General features: G+C 38.2%; 2 long non-coding RNA genes across 2 annotated transcripts; both read right to left on the bottom strand.

The window, feature by feature from the left end:
• Positions 1 to 1,807: 1,807 nt before the first annotated feature.
• Positions 1,808 to 6,953, bottom strand: LOC126816981 (uncharacterized). The gene is made up of 3 exons (XR_007678698.2): positions 6,808 to 6,953; positions 3,704 to 3,945; positions 1,808 to 3,574 (listed from the first exon to the last, which is right to left on the bottom strand). It is a non-coding gene; the product is annotated as an uncharacterized LOC126816981 (long non-coding RNA).
• Positions 6,954 to 9,253: 2,300 nt separating this feature from the next.
• LOC126816979 (uncharacterized) lies at positions 9,254 to 14,775 on the bottom strand. Its single transcript, XR_007678696.2, has 3 exons — positions 14,616 to 14,775; positions 10,407 to 10,669; positions 9,254 to 10,277 (listed from the first exon to the last, which is right to left on the bottom strand). It is a non-coding gene; the product is annotated as an uncharacterized LOC126816979 (long non-coding RNA).
• Positions 14,776 to 17,012: the final 2,237 nt, after the last annotated feature.

The raw sequence follows: 17,012 nt of genomic DNA, 5'->3' as shown, positions 1-17,012 counted from the left end.
GGTCTCGGACAACTAATCTGTGTTAATTCCATAACATGACAATAACCAGTGCAGGATTAAGACGCATGGGGGCCCTGGCTCACCCATAGAAATGAGCCCCCCCCCCCACACACACACATACACACACACATAGGTTAGGTATATATAGAAATTGATTTATATAAAAAAAATATTATTGAATTATTTATTGATTTGAATACAAATTGTTGATTTAATAGAAAAAGTCGAAAAGAACGGAATGCCCATCAAGGTTAGTATGTCAATTAAATATCAAATTGTTGTTCAGTAGACTTCACGAGAATTGGTTGTTTACTTGTCTTTCTCGCACTAAATGGATCAATGACATACGAACAAAAACTTTGAAAGTTCCAACACTCTTCTTCAATTCTAGACCAAAAGTTCAACCAAAAAAATGCTATGCAAAAGGGGCGAAAGACGGATTTTTACACGTTAAATTAGGAGTAGATACAAGATTTTTAAAACCAGGAGTGTTATGGTGGCGGTGGGGGTAGGAGGAGGAGGGGGGAACAAACAAAAGTCGTGTAGAACCAACCTAAATAAAATTGAACCTTTCCTTTTGTAGTGATTTTTCCAAGAAGTGCATTTTGGTACATGTTATACATAGGCCTATTACATTTAAAATAGTTTTGGACCTACTTATAGTCTTTTCATATATTCAAGCAATGTTGTCGGGTTGGTGACAGTGGCGCAAGCGAAAACTCCTAATGTTTGAATATGCGTGTGACGTTTATAGGCCTATAATACATGCAGAGTGATTGAGAGAGAGAGAGAGAGAGAGAGAGAGAGAGAGAGGGGGGGGGGGGTAACGTCCACAATGCAAGTTGTCACTTGCCAGGCCTTTTCTCCTGCAACACTGACATGGGATAACTGCTTTGGAAAATCCCGATGAACATTCTGTAATTTTCTTTCAAATACGATACGGAGCCATGGTGACTTAGTGAGTAAGACTCAGAATCGCTAGCCTGGGGGTAGCGTGTTCGATCGCTGCATTGGCCGAGAAATTTCATCGGGATTTTCCGACGTGGTTTTCCTTGTCAGTGGTGCAGGACAGAGGGCCGTTCGGATGGGACGATAAACCGAAGTCCCGTGTATACACTGGCGTGCACGTAAAAGATCCATTGATTGTTGGAATTCGATACATACATGTACGAGCAGGCCATAGTGCCGTTACTCGGCAAAATTTCCCTCAGAGCACATTGTATTTCCCCCCCCCCCACCCTAACATCCTTGCTACCCCAATCATAATGATAATGGGAGCGAAATAACGATCGGCAAACAACTACATGTATACTATATGCAACACGATTAATATTCATTCTATAGGAGCACCCAGTATATTTTGTTGTCATCCATTGTATGGTGGGATTGTGGATGGCGCGCCAGATCTGGAGCCGCCCCCTCCATTCACAGCTTTTATCCGCTACTGAGCGTGTTCAGGAATTTAAGCATTGGGGTCCAACGTGAATGTAGTGTTAAGTTTGTGGTTAGTTCTGGGGAATTACCCGAGAATATTATAAATCAGAAGGTCTGAGACAATATTTCTGTTCATTTAGCACGTATAGTATTAGAGTGGGGTGAGACCAAAACCGCGGCAATTCTTCACACGATTTGTCGACGTTAATAAGAATATGTTATGCTCTGCGCGAGCAGTGTAGGTACGTGACCCACCACCCCTCCTGGACGAGCCTGCCCCCCTCCCTCTCTTATACAAGGAATATAGAGATATTAATAAACAAATTTGCTATGTACATATTATGAAATAATGGGAAACAACTCAAATCACATAAATTGTTGTACAAACTTTATATACAAAAGAGAAAAGAAATTAATTAACAATTGATCAGAAAAAAGTATGACTTAAATATTGAATCGATTCTTGACCTCAAAGTATTCATATACTATTTTAAAGATCTGAATGGTTGAAGCCTGTTTATCAATAGAAACGTTTGTATTGATTGATGCCGCAGTCGTAACTTGTAAAGGGCACGAACGGAGAAATTGTTCCTGATCTTCAAATCGACGTATTCAGATGCAAGATTGTAACAAAGTACTCTATAACTTTCATCAAATTGAACGGCCATTTAAATGCTTAGAACTGTATGATCTCAGCTGATTTTTGTTTTGATAACATATGATACTGACTTTTCAACTCTGTATAAACTTCGGTTAAGATACGGACTGGCGATGATCTAATTAAACATGTAATTAATCCCATATGTCATTTACAAACTACATATACATATAGTCTAGTTCCTGTATATTAGTTTAAGTACCTGTATTGTTGTCGTATGTATGCAGCTGTTTTATATACCTGCTGTAAATCAATGATATATTTACTAAACTGATCGCTGTTATCACTAAGATAGTGTTACAAGATTGATCTTTGGAGGTATGGCTGTTTAAGTCACTATAAGAAAGGGGGTCACGGTGGCTAAGTGGGTAAGACGCTGGCTCGCTAGCTTGGAGGTAGGGTGTTCGATCCCTGCATTGGCCGAGAAAGTTAACACCCAGATTTTCCTGCGTGGTCCCCCCTTGACAGTGATGCAGGACAACTGTCTAGTCGTTCGGATGGGACGAAAAACCGAGGCCCCGTGTACACATTTGCATGCACGTAAAAGACCCCTTGACAGTTGAAATTCGATATAAGAGTAGGCCGTAGTGCCGCTGTCCGGGCAAAATTTCCCCCATAGCATACTGTTTGGCGTATCCCCGTCTTCATTAGCCCAGTTCGGAGCAGAACAGTAGGACGTTAAACCCCATTTCATTTCATTTCACTATAAGAAAGCCATAGATGATCATTTTGCACACAGAGAACTAACTACCTCGAGAATAGATCTCTGCCCTCGAGAATAGATCTCTGGCAGTAAACTATTTTACAATGTGGCTCTACTACGTTTCCCATCTGTCATACACACAAAGACTAAATAAACCTTTGTAATTATTTCCATTGTTTGTAAGATTAAAAAAGTATTTAGTCAGTATAGAATTAAGCCTTTTAAGTATGCAGGTGTTTTGATCTATAATAATTTTATAATAAGTGTCAGTTTGTCGTCTGAGTCTTTCTTGTAGTGTTATAAACCAAGTTTCGTTTTGTCACTGTCAGTTTGTCGCCCGAGTCTTTTTTGTAGTGTTATAAATTAAATATCGTTGAATAAAGGTTGTTCTTATTGTTATGTCTGTATTTTATTGTGCAGTTCTACAGCATAATATAAAATCCAATTGACATAAGGCTAGGGTTCCCAATAAAAGTAATCAAATGACAAAAGTATAAATATCAGTTCACTGAACAAGACTATATCTAGATGAGCTCTTCCTGTTTTACAATCACATATACATCAAAGTGTAGACTGTATCACCATCCTCTAAACCATAATCTGCTAATGTTAGAGTGTTGTCGATATCATCATGTCTGTTTCTACTGCCGATACACAGAATACTAGAAGCTGTTACAATTCCATCATACTTCCTTCTACACTCCTCCTGTATGATCTTTTCTAGATCACTGACAGTTTTATCTCGGCTAACACTTATCATTATTTCAAAATTCCCATCACTATAAATACAGGTAAATATATACTATATTATACATACTACTGTAAATACAGGTAAATATATACTATATTATACATACTACTGTAAATACAGGTAAATATATATTATAAAACATGTAGTTTATACTTACATACTAACGATGTCAAGAGTAATCATAGCCTCCTCCTCGTCATCCATCTGATATTCTGGTTCCTCAGTGTCTCTGTCAGCATTAGTCTGTACTTTAGCCTCCAGTTGCCTTACCCTTACTTTTAACTCATTCACCTCTTCTCTCAGTTCACCCACCTCCTCCCGTAGCTGATTGTTGATGTGTAGGGCATTTTGACCATTCCCAATTTGTACCGCATCACTTCTAACATTGATGTTTACTATCTGAATAATATAATATATACATAAAACATTGTATATTGCATTTCCAATCTGCACCGCATCACTTCTTACATGGTATGTATTGTTGATGGTTACGCTCTGAATAATATATTATAAATACATAAAACATAGTATATATAATACATTGTAGTAATTAAACAGGACGAACATATATTTTTATTTAGAATTTTCTTAAATCAACGTATTTATTATTACGCTTACAGGTGTCTGAAATAATAACGCAATATATTCGTCAGACTGGTTTTATTATAATTTATAATAGTTTATTCTAATATCTGATAACAGATATTGAGAAAACACATTCATTATAAATAACGGGAATTCCCCCAACTTGACCCTGGTTTTAACCAGTAACTGTTTACGTCCTTGTTCAATACTGATTACGTCATATTATAAATTCAGTCCGTCAGCGGCGATAATGTTTGTGTTATAGCTAATGATTTTAAAATTAGATTACAGAAAAATATTTTATAATATAAGATTACAAAATACAAAACTTTCAATAATTTGAGAAAATACGACATTTCATTGACCGCGTGCCCTAACGGTGCGCTTTAGATCATAATACCTGTGATTGAGTCAAGTGTCATGGTATCTCTCTCTCTAACAGGTGCGTTAATATTTTTACTCACGTGATCTGACATTGATACTAAGTAAAGGGGCGAGACTGTGATAAACAACAGGGTAAACACAAATATTTTTTCAGAGAACCCCACTATGGAAAAATCAACCTATATAGGTCTAATTATGGTAACTGACTAAGCATGAGCTTGTTGAATGTCAAGGTTGGTCTATACTCTGTGTACATTTGTATTTTATCAATATCATTTACGTAATATTTTTAAAATTTATTAAAATAAAGCCTTAAAATAGATGGTATCTATAAACAGTCCTACCTTGTTAAAGAATAATCCTATTAATCCTATAATTCACTATTGCCAGTTGAGAAATTGGCAAAAATAACATTTTCCTCTTCAAATTCAAACGTTTGAGGATAGCTACTCCATGGTGGAGAATAGAAAACAAGGGAGATAATTGGGAGGTAATTGTGTTATTATTTCCGGTGTAAATGAGCTTTAAGTGTGAGAACGACACCTATGATCGTATAAAAGTGAGTTGATAACCTATTGAGCAAAAGACATAGAAATAATTATGTTTTGACTTTCTTAGAAAATATGAAATTGTAACTTTAATGTTTAGAGATACATTCTCACGAAATGTATCGGATGGTTATTTCTAATAAAAGTATGGCAAATTTGGAACATTATATGGAACGTATAAACGCATAATCTTACTAGAAAAATACTGGATTACCCGAAAAAAAATGTCAGGGCATCACTAACTAGCAACCTGACTGTTGTCTGCCAGCTTATTGCCTGCTAGCTTGACTTAGGGATCGGTTGTTATTTCTTGATGGAATGGTTAGGCGGTCTTGGGAACACCGAGGAGTGTAAACGTATAACAGACTCTGTAATTAAACGGCAGAAAAAGAAATTGGCAGAAAATAATCCAAGAAATTACTTAGGCCTCATCAATATGTATGGTAAATGGACAGTAAGCAATGACATACATTCTAAAAAAATGGACCCTCCCTCAATCAAGTTAGGTGACTAATATAGCTTCTAAAATGGGTTTTTATAGTTTGCGGTTTCTCCCTGCGAATACAAAGTTTTGAGAGGGATTTGAAACAAATTTTGGGTAGTTTGAATATGTCTTTAGTCCAAATATATCACCAAATCACACAGTTTGTACGCTAGGAGGTATCTTTATGTGATCAGAAATGTCCATGTTGAATAATCATACGCCATTTAGTACCGACACATAGTTAACGTCATGTTCCTGAGGCAACGACCGCGAGATTTACAACATCTTGACGTTGCTAGACTATTTTGCAATTACCGAACTTATAGCTACGTTATCTCCCTTTACCGTAGACTCATGAACAGTAGCGTCCAATCAGAGTTTGTGACACAAACACACTCAAATTAAACATGGCGACCTCCACGGAAACCTTGAACTTTGAAACTCGATTATCATAGGTAGACATTTTAGCTAGAAAGTGCGAGAATGGGTATTCGCGATGATCGCGGAATCTGATAGACCCCCAAACTGGATCAGTAACCAATCGAAATTATGCAGGGTATTACGTGAAGCGCCTGATAAGATGTACGGAGTTAAAGCAAGATCAATTCTACTATTGGAGATGAGGTAACGCGTGGGATGTTGTGGAGAATATCTCCTTATTTGAACCCCCCTTATGGTGCCTCACAGGCAGGTTATCCCCCGTCACACGATCATGTGATATATGTTTCATGGTCATATTATGGTACTATATTAAAGCGGGATTCCCCCGCGCTTTTTTAGGAAGATTGTAGCGTGGATTTTGGTGCAATAAAATTTTCTTAGCCAGATTGCTGTCACCAGGTGTATGAGGGTGTTCGTGGGTTGCAAACAGGTCCAGTTAAGATGGAGTTTTGTGTGTTCTTTCCCGTGAAAGGTTTTTAAATTAAGCATCAAGTATTTGCCAATTATTAAAGCTCCCCACCAAACCTCGTTTACTCCCCAGTGTTTAGGCTATGAACCAGAATTTATTATGAAATAATGTTTAGGCTATGAATCAGAATTCATTATTAAAATGTGTTTAGGCTACGAATCAGAATTCATTATGAAATAATATTTAGGGATATTGCATCAAAACGTCCATTAAGGACAGCATACATAAAGCATACAGTCATATACATTTAATAATACATATTATATAGACAACACATACACGAACACAGGTAACACAAGTAAGTAATACAAACATTCATACAGTTAGTTTGATATGATATCTCTACTTACCTGAAAAGACATATTGATAATTATAATGAGCGTGGTAGATCACCTTTTAACCCAAATACACAACCGTCTTCCACCGATGTTATGCCGCTTGTGATTCTAAGAAAAGGGGCGAGGCTACAGGGAAATATTGTTTTTTAGAACACCAATTTGGAAAATCTAACCTATTTATAGTAACTGACTCAGTTACTGAGGCCAACAAAAGATATGATAATACAACCTACTGTCTATTATATCAGTACAAAACTGGGAATTCCTACAGATAAAATGAAATGAAATGGGGTTTAACGTCCTATTTTCCTGTACCGAATGGGCTAATGGGCCATACAGCGTGCGATATAAGGGACATTTTGCCCGGACAATGGCGCTACGGTCTACTCTTATATAAAATTTCAACTGTCAGGGATTCTTTCACGCACATGCCAACGTAAAGACGGAACTTTTTTTTTGTCCCATCAGAACGACTACACGCATCTCATCGCCAGACCCCCCGTCCTGCACCACTAACAATGGGAAACAATTCCGGAAATTACCGAACAACACTGAGGGCAAACCCAAGGCCTCCAGGCCACCCAGCCAGCGCCTTACCTAGACAGAGAGAGAATTGGGTTTAACGTCCCCTCGACACAAACCAGGTCATTTCGGGACTAACATATGGTTTAATTTTATTTCAATAATTCGCTTGCGCGTAGGGGTCTTTAGCAGTGGGAGGAGACAGGAGAACACGGAGTAAACCCACGAGGTTTTTGGAAATTTCAAGATAACCATTCTGCAGGCATACTTTACAGTTGTGCGTTTAGCAGAAACACGATATAGGTATCTATGACATACAGTACATAAGTCAGAGTTTTACTGAAACCGGAAACTAATAATAAATGATTTCCATCCCTAGTTTTTAATATCATGCGCAGGGGGACTGACTGCACCACACATAATTTACACAGAAACAAATACATGGACAAGACGTCATACTCAAGAATTATCGACCACCGCGGACAAATCGAAACAATGTTTCACTGTATTATATCTTTAACAGACTGACATCCTACTTTTCCTTCCCCCAGAAAATATGTATAACCCAGGAGATACCCTAAAAAAATATGTATAACCCAGGAGATACCCTTAGCTTGTATTGAAGCCATGTTTAATAATATTTCAGGTATTAGTTGTGGTATTGTGGACTGTGATGGTAGAACTAACTGTAAGGCAATCTCTATTTCAGTTATTAGTTGTGGTATTGTGGACTGTGATGGTGGAACTAACTGTAAGACCAATCTGTCCAGTTTCATAAAGTTATGGTAAACAGTGGTTGAATGTTCTGTATCACGTATTTTAATTTGTCTGTAAGTCTGGGATCGACCAATCACAGATATAAACATAAGAGTATTAGAGTCAACATCTTCCTGCAAACATGTTCTCGTGTGAACGTCAATGGTTGTTCTATTTTCTTAACCGTTGATTATAATCTCCGACACGTTGTTACACAAACTGATCAGCAGTGAATTTTCGCTAGGCCGCTACATTAGAAGACTTTCGTAATCCCCTCTGAAAAAGACTGGTTGTTGCACAATAATTATAACTATGGTAGCCACACAATAACACTATGACAGTCTCTATGACAGGGTGCGCGCTGTATTATAAGGTCTGTCATTGAGTCAACTGGCGTGGTTTCGATTCCCCGGATGTACGTGACAAGGAGTAGCTTCCCCTGTCCAACCTCGTGGGGTTTCTCCGGGTTCTCCGACTGCTAAAGACCCCTAGACGCAAGCGGATTATTAAAATACAATTGAACATTTGTTAGTCCCGAAATGACCCAGTTTGTTTTGAATGGGCGTTAAACCGCATTTCTGTCTCTCTCTCCCCCAATAGCAGGATTATAGTGCAGTGAGGCCAAAACAGCGACATGACATTCTGCGCACAGACACCTATCTACTTCAATAACAGATCTCTGCCCGGAATGGCCACCATATCTAATAATTAGTATTCTATCTTGTATGAGGTTCTACCCCGTTCTGCAACGCACGGGTCGTAGGGGTTAATATCTCGCAGGCCAGCCGCAAGAAACCGGGTAAAAGGTTTGTGTGCGCAGGACCAAAAGTCTTTACGGCAAGCCTGCGATCTTCTACGGTGCCGAACACACGCAAGTGACGCGTAAGACTTACGCACGGGTTTACTAAACTTCCCACCGTAGACTGGCCGTAGTAGCACTCACGGCGGGTTGTGAGCTAATTTTAGACAGACAGCGTAAGTTTAGTATATTACACTGCTTCACGCATTTGTTTGTTCGACTGTTTCGATGAACGTAGGAAAAAGAAAGTTTGCTCTGCGCGAGCAGGGGAGGGAAACCCCGACTTTCCCGAACACGGAATATGAAAGATATTATAGTAAACATATTTACTACGTATATATTATGAGATAATGGGAGACAATTAAAACCAGACCAAGAAAATCAATTTTATAAACTTTTTATATCAAAGGAGAACAGCAGAAATATATCAATTAAAAATTGATCAGAAATGAGAATAACTTAAATATTTAAACGACTAATTACATCAATGTACTATTTTAAAGATGTGATTGGTTAGAGCCTGCTTATCAAAAGAAGCGATTTAGTTGATTAGTGATACATTGGTCACTGGTAAAAGATCTGCTGTGCAGTTGCGTCCATCTAAATATAATTTATACGAATCTTCAAATCGATGCTAGTTGCTGCAAGATAGATCTTCGGACATATGTCTTTTTAGCTCACTACAAGAAATTTGGAATAAAAGATCATTTAATATGTATTTGGAAGCATCAGTATGTGTTCCATGCGTTAGTTGAAGAGGGCCCGAGAAGATTTTTGTTCAGCATTGATAATCTGAAATATTTGTATTTTTTCTAAGATTATAAGTATTTGGTCAGTATAGAATTAAGTCTTTTAATTATGCAAATGTTTTGATCAATAATAATTTTATAATAAGTGTCAGTTTATCCCCTGAATCTTTCTTGTAAACCAAGTTTCGTTATATAAGAGTTGTTCTTATTGTTATGTCTGTATTTTATTGTGCAGTTCTCCAAGATTATCTCAAATCCAATAGACATATAAGGCCAGGGTTGTCAATAAATGGAATACAAATGACAAAATATAAGTTATTTATAATATGACATTGTGATAACGTATAGATGGGATGGTGTAAATATCAGTTCACTGAACAGGACTATATCTAGATAAACTCTTCCTGTTTTATAATCAAAACGACTATCACCAGTAGACTGTATCACCATTACCTATACCATAATGTGATAATAATCGATCTCTGTTGTTGATCTTATAGTTGTAGATGATCTCCTCCTGTTTTACACTGTAGATACCGGTAATACAACAAACACCATCTATACCATACTTCCTTCTCCACTCCTCCTGTATTATAGCTTCTAGATCACTTACAGTTTTATCTCTACTAACACTTATAGCCATCTTACTATACCCACTGTAAATACAGGTAAATATATATGATATTATAATACCTACCTCTACAGATACAGGTAAATATAAATTATATTATACTATCTCTAGATACAGGTAAATATATATTATAAAACATGTAGTTTATACTTACAGACACCTGACGTCCAGAGTAATCATATCCCCATCCTCCTCCTCCTCGTCATCCATCTGATATTCTGGTTTCTCAGTGTTTGTATCAGTATTAGTCTGTAATTTAGCCTCCAGTTGTCTGACCCTTTCTTTTAACTCATCCACCTCTTCTCTCAGTTCACCCACCTCCTCCCGTAGCTGATTGTTGATGTGTAATGCATTTTGACCATTCCCAATTTGTACCCCATCACCATTAACATGGTATGTATTATTGATGTTTACTATCTGAATAATATATAATATACATAAAACATTGTATATTGTAATAATTAAACAGGACAAAAAAATATTTTTATGTGGAATTTTCTTAAACATACATTATGCAAGAGCTAAATATGCCTACTGCAGTTCTTTCTTTAGGCCTGAAATGTTATATAAACTATTAATTAGACATTAATTAACAAAGCAAGACCATAATCGACCCTGATCGATGGCATCGGATACTCGAGATTTATAACTAGATTAAAACGGTTCGCCATTCAAAAATTTAATTTAAAAATGGGAAAGCGAAACTTAGGCCCGATTATACCAGTGCCCTGGTTACCACTGTGCACACATCTTGTCAAAACTACAAACAATGATAACTTGGCTGAGAATGAAGTAAGTTGAATGAAATTTTCAAAATTTTCTTTTTTTATCATCTATTTTTGAATTAGGCCTATCATAGCAAGAATGGCTAACTCTTTATTAAACTCTTAACTAATGTATCTTTAAATAAACTAATTTATTATTACGCTTTCGGGTGTCTGAAATAATAATACAATCTACTCGTCAGACTGGTTTTATTATAATTTATAATAGTTTATTCTAGTATCTGATAACAGATATTGAGAAAACAAATTCATTATAAATAACGGGAATTCCCCCAACTTGAACTGGTTTCAACTAGTTACTGTTTACGTCATTGTTCAATTGTTGACGTCATATTATAAATTCAGTCAGTCAGCGTAGACTGGACAACATGCTCTAAATGACGTCAGGCTGGTTCCTACGTCACTGCGCTATTCTGACTGCAAGTCAGAAAAGGAGTGACGTAGGAGCGAGTCTGACGTATTAGAGCAGGTTATCAAGTCTATCAGTCAGCGGTGATAGTGTTTGTGTTATAGCTAATGATTATAAAATTAGATTACAGAAAACAATTTTATAATAAGATTACAAAGGATAAAAATTTCAATAATTTGAGAGTAAAATACGATATTTCATTGACCGCCTGCCCTAACGGTGCGCTTTAGATCATAATACCTGTATCATGGTATTTTCCCAAGGTCGGGTCTCAAGCCCTCTCCCTCCCTCCCCCCCCCCTCTCTCTCTCTCTCTCTCATGCGATGATCGTGTGAACATATACATACCAATACACTCGTATCTAGCTATTCAACTAACAATATATTATAAACTACCAATTTGGATGGTTAGTAGGTGCCTTAATATCTGTACTCACTTATTCTGACATTGATACTATTTGAGAGTTAAGATATTTTGTTTAGGGGGGGGGGGGGGAATGGCCGAATGGTCAGCACGTGCGTGCTGTATCATACGACCTGTCATTGAGTCAACTGGCGTGGTTTCGAATCCCCGGTTGTACGTGACAAGGAGTAGGGTCGCCTGTCTAACCTCGTGGGTTTTCTCCGGGTCCTCCGGTTTCCTCCCACTGCTAAAGACCCCTATGCGCAAGCGAATTATTGAAATAAAATTAAACCATATGTTAGTCCCGAAATGACCTAGTTTGTGTAGAGTGGACGTTAAACCCCATTTCTCTCTCTCCCTCTCTCTCTCTCTCTCTATTTTGTTTAGAGAACCCCATTATGGAAAAACCAACCTTGGCCTATTTATAGTAACTGACTAAGAGTATTCAAGTACAGCTATTGATACGATAATATCGGGAATGCCCACTGCACGAGCTTGATGAATGTCAAGGTTTGTCTATACTCTGTGTATATTATCAATATTATTGTTTAGAGATACATTCGCACGAAAGTATTTATTGGGTAGTTATTTCCAATAAAAGTATGACAAATTTGCTATATATGGAAAGTATAGACATCCAATCTTACTAGAAATATACTGGATTACCCGAAAAAAAAAAGTGTTAGGATATCACTAACTAGCAACCTGACTGTTGTCTACCAGCTTATTGTATGCTAGCTTGACTTATGATCGTTGTTATTTCTTGATCGAATGGGAACATTGAGGGGTGTAAACGTATAACAACAGGCTCCGTAATTAAACGGCAGAAAATAATCCAAGAATTTACTTAGGCCTAATCAATATGTATGGTAAATGGACGGTAAGCAATGACATACATTCTCAAAAATAGACCACACCTCCTCAATCAAGTTAGGTGACAAACATAGCTTCCCAAAATAGCTTGTGGTGTATCCCTGCGAATACAATGTTTTGAGTGGGGTTTGAAGCAAATATTTGATAGATTAATTGGTTCGAATATGTCTTTAGTCCAAAGATATCATCAATTCACACAGTTTGTACGCTAGAAGGTATCTTTAAGTTATCAGAAATGTCGATGTTGAATGAGAAAGAGAGAGTAGTTCATTTCGGGACTAACACATGGTTCAATTTTATTTCAATAATTGGCTTGCACGTAGGGGTCATTAGCAGTGGGAGCCCCCCCCCCCCGAGGACCCGGACAGAACCCACGAGTTTGGACAGGCGACTTTACTCCTTGTTTACGTACAACCGGGGAATCGAAATAACGCCAGTTGACTCAATGACAGACCTTATGATACAAGGGGAACGCACTAGCCATTTGGCCATTATATAGGAGGCAGACCACCATTAAATTTCATCATCTCAGTACCCACGAATTGTAGTTCGTCTATTTATAGCAATTCTCTCTCTCTCTCTTTTCTCCCCTTTTGCATGCCCATTTGTGTTGATTTTCTGGTCTAGAATGGACGAAGAGGGTTTGAATTAACATTTTCTGCCAGGTTTTGGTAAATATTCATGATTTTGAGGCGGAAGGATAAGAGGGTTATCAGGTTAGCTACGGCGATATGTACGGCAACTAGTTACATGTTTTTAGTATGCTTCTTCAAGTTTGTGTATCTCAAAATTTTGGTGGTCAACCTCATACAAATTTTAGTGCAAAGACATGACCATTTGTTCCTCTGTCTGTAGTGAAAAGCATTCAGCCCAACGAAAATTTGGGGAAAAGTTGGAGGTGGGCAAAGAGGCCAGAATTAACATTGAAGTCAATGGGGAAATTAATGGTGGTCTGCCTCCTATATCCCCCGAATTTACTTAGGTACGTTATCTCCCTTTACCGCAGACACGTGAACAGTAGCGTCCAATCAGAGTTTGTGACACACACACACACTCAAATCAAACATGGCGACCTCCACGGAAACCTTGAACTTTGCAACTCGATTATCATAGGTAGACATTTTAGCTGGAAAACGCGAGACTGGGTATTCGCGATGATCGCGGAATCTGATAGACTCCCAGACTGGATCAGTAACTAATCGAAATTAGTGTCGAAATATGTAGGGTATTACGTGAAGCGCCTGATAAGATGTACGGAGTTAAAGCGCGATCAAACCTACTATTGAAGATGAGGTAACGCGTGGGGCCTAACAGACAGGTTATCCCCTGTCACACGATCATGTGATATATGTTTGGTCATATTATGGTACTATATTAAAGCGGGATTCCCCCGCGCTCTTTTAGGAAGATTGTAGCGTGGATTTTGGTGCAATAAAATGTCGTATCTAGTCAGATTGCTGTTACCTGGTTTTTGAGTTAAAATGGCGTTTTGTGTGCTCTTTCCCGTGAAAGGTTGTGACACTAAGCATCAAGTATTTGTCAATTATTAAAGCTCCCCGCCCTACCCTCGTTTACTTCCCAGTGTTTAGGCTATGAATCAGAATTCTTTGTGAAATAGTGTTTAGGGATATAGCAATACATCAAGTACTGTCAGTACTGATCTGTCAAACATATTCCTGGCCAAACCAGTAGACTAGTCTCATATAGTCTAATCTAATAACATAAGATGCTTATTGCATCAAAACGTCTATTAAGGACACCGTACATACAGCAATGAGACAGTCATATTATACATTTAATAATACATATTACATAAACAACACATACACGAACACGGGTAACACAACCAAGTAATACATTCATACAAACAGTTTGATATGATATCTCTACTTACCTGATCAGACATATTGATAATTATGATGTGCCTAGTAGATCAACTTATAACTTAAATACACAACCGTCTTCCACCGATGTTGAGGAGCTTGTGATTCTAAGAAAAGGGGCAAGGCTACAGGGAAATATTGTTTTTTAGAACACCAATTTGGAAAATCCAATCTATTTATAGTAACTGACTCAGTTACTGAGGCCAACAAAAGATATGATAATACAACCTACCGTCTGTTATATCAATACAAAACTGGGAATTCCCACAGATAAAATGAAATGAGATTTTACGTTCTACTGTCCTGCGCCGAATGGGCTAATGTAGACGGGCATGCACCATGCATTGTGTTATGATGGACATTTTGCCCGGACTTTTATATAGAATTTCAACTGTCAAGGATTCTTTTACGTACATGCCAACGTAAAGACAGAACTTTGCTATTTGTCCCATCCGAACAACTACACGTCTCTGTTCCCAGGCCCTCCGTCAAGCACCACTGACAATAAGAAATCACGCTGTTAATTATCGATCAGCACTGGGAGCAAGCCCGAGACTTCCTGGTCAGAACGAGCTAGGCGGGTGGGGGGGGGGGCAAGCTGACTTTTCGGGCAGCCGGGTAAAGTGAAAAAAATTTTTTATTTCAAAGTGCCCGAAATCTAATAAAACACTAATTTTATGGGTTAGAATAGCAGTAAAACGTGTTTGCGGCCGTCAAATATTCCAAAATTTTCTTGCGGGGGGGTGGGGGGGGTGGGGGGGTGGAGGGGGTGTCAGCTACAAGGTCAGCTCCGCTCCTAAGCCTCTCGAAGAAAACTTTTTTCTAGCATTTCTAGTTTGACTATGGATTAAAAAATTTTGTCTGGAGCCACTCTACTTTGTGCGACATTTTTGGGGCATTGATTATTATTTGTGAATGCAGCTGCAACAGTCTGATTGGATGGTTGGAATTCAGAATGGGATTTCGGTTACAAAACCATTGGATACTTTTGGAGTTGCTTACACGAGCTAGAATAGCAGAAAACGCATTTGCGGTGGTTAAATTTTCAAAATTTTCTCCGGGAGGGTGAGGCCCCCATACCCCGCGACGAATGATTGGCTTTTAGGAATTCGGGTCAGCCAGGTAGGCTATATTGGACCAAATTGAAGTTGCCGTATTAACGGGCTGGAATAGCAGAAAACCGCGTTTGCAGCAGTTAAATTTTCAAAATTTTCTCCAAACGGTCCCGTCTCCGTGGACTGTAAACGATTGATTGGAATTCGAGTCAGCCATCTTAATTAGGCTATATAAGACCACTTTGAAGTTGCTTTGTTCACAGGCTGAAATAGCAGGAAAACGTGTTTGCAGCCGTTAAATATTCCAAAATGTTCTTTGCGGGGGTGGGGATTCCATACAAGGTAAGTCCACTTCTTCGCCTCTCGAGGAAGACCGGCGCCGCTGTCTGTAAACCCGAAATTTTGGGGGGCATTTCGGGTTCTGACCCCCCCCCCCTTACTGTCATCGAGCCCGTACGCCTCCATACAGTTTTTTATACATCAATATTACCAAACTAGGAGGTTGGATGGCCGAATGGTTGTCATTGAGTCAACTGGCGTGGTTTCAATTCCATGGTTGTACGTGACAAGGAGTAGGGTCGTCTGTCCAACCTCGTGGGTTTTCGCTGGGTCCTCCGGTTTGTTCCCATTGTTATAAAGACCCATATGCACAAGCGAATTATTGAAGTAAAATTGAACTATTTGTTAGTCCCAAAATGACCTAGTTAGTGTTGAGTGGACCTTAAACCCGATTTCTCTCTCTCTCTCTCTGATATAACCAAACTGATCTGCAGTAAAGTTCCACTAGACTGCTTCATTCACTGACAGGGATGAAATAGTTAATGAGGATTATTATTTAATCAAAAAATCAATCATTTTAAAGCAATATAATATCACACATGTAGTTACTGTTAGGGCTGAAACAAATATCTATGTAAACAAATCAAATTGTGTTAAAACCTATTGATCATTGTAGAAATATTGTCGTTGTGACATTGTTTTTTTTTAAATTTATAGACAAGGAATAGAGAAAAATGATGGCATTATATTGTATTAAAGATGGGTTCCCAGAAAAGTATTTATCGGTGGTTATTTCCAATAAAAGTATAGCAATTTTGGTATATATGGAAAGTAGAGATATCCAGTCTTACTAGAAAAATACTGGATTCCCCGAAAAACACTCATGGAGCGTATACGGGAAAAAATGTAAGGGTTCCCCTAATCGACAGCCCGACGATTAGGAATTTCTGCACGCGTGATGTCAAAGGTCACACGCGAACATTGAGTGCTTGATGTACAAGTTTGTGAACTTTATGAAGAGTTGTACAACACTTTCTGAGATGAAATTGACGGAATAAAACGCGGGTGGTGGAT

The sequence above is a fragment of the Patella vulgata genome, chromosome 3 (assembly GCF_932274485.2).
Source record: "Patella vulgata chromosome 3, xgPatVulg1.2, whole genome shotgun sequence".
Lineage (NCBI taxonomy): Eukaryota > Metazoa > Mollusca > Gastropoda > Patellidae > Patella > Patella vulgata.
This window is presented reverse-complemented; position numbering and strand designations above follow the sequence as displayed.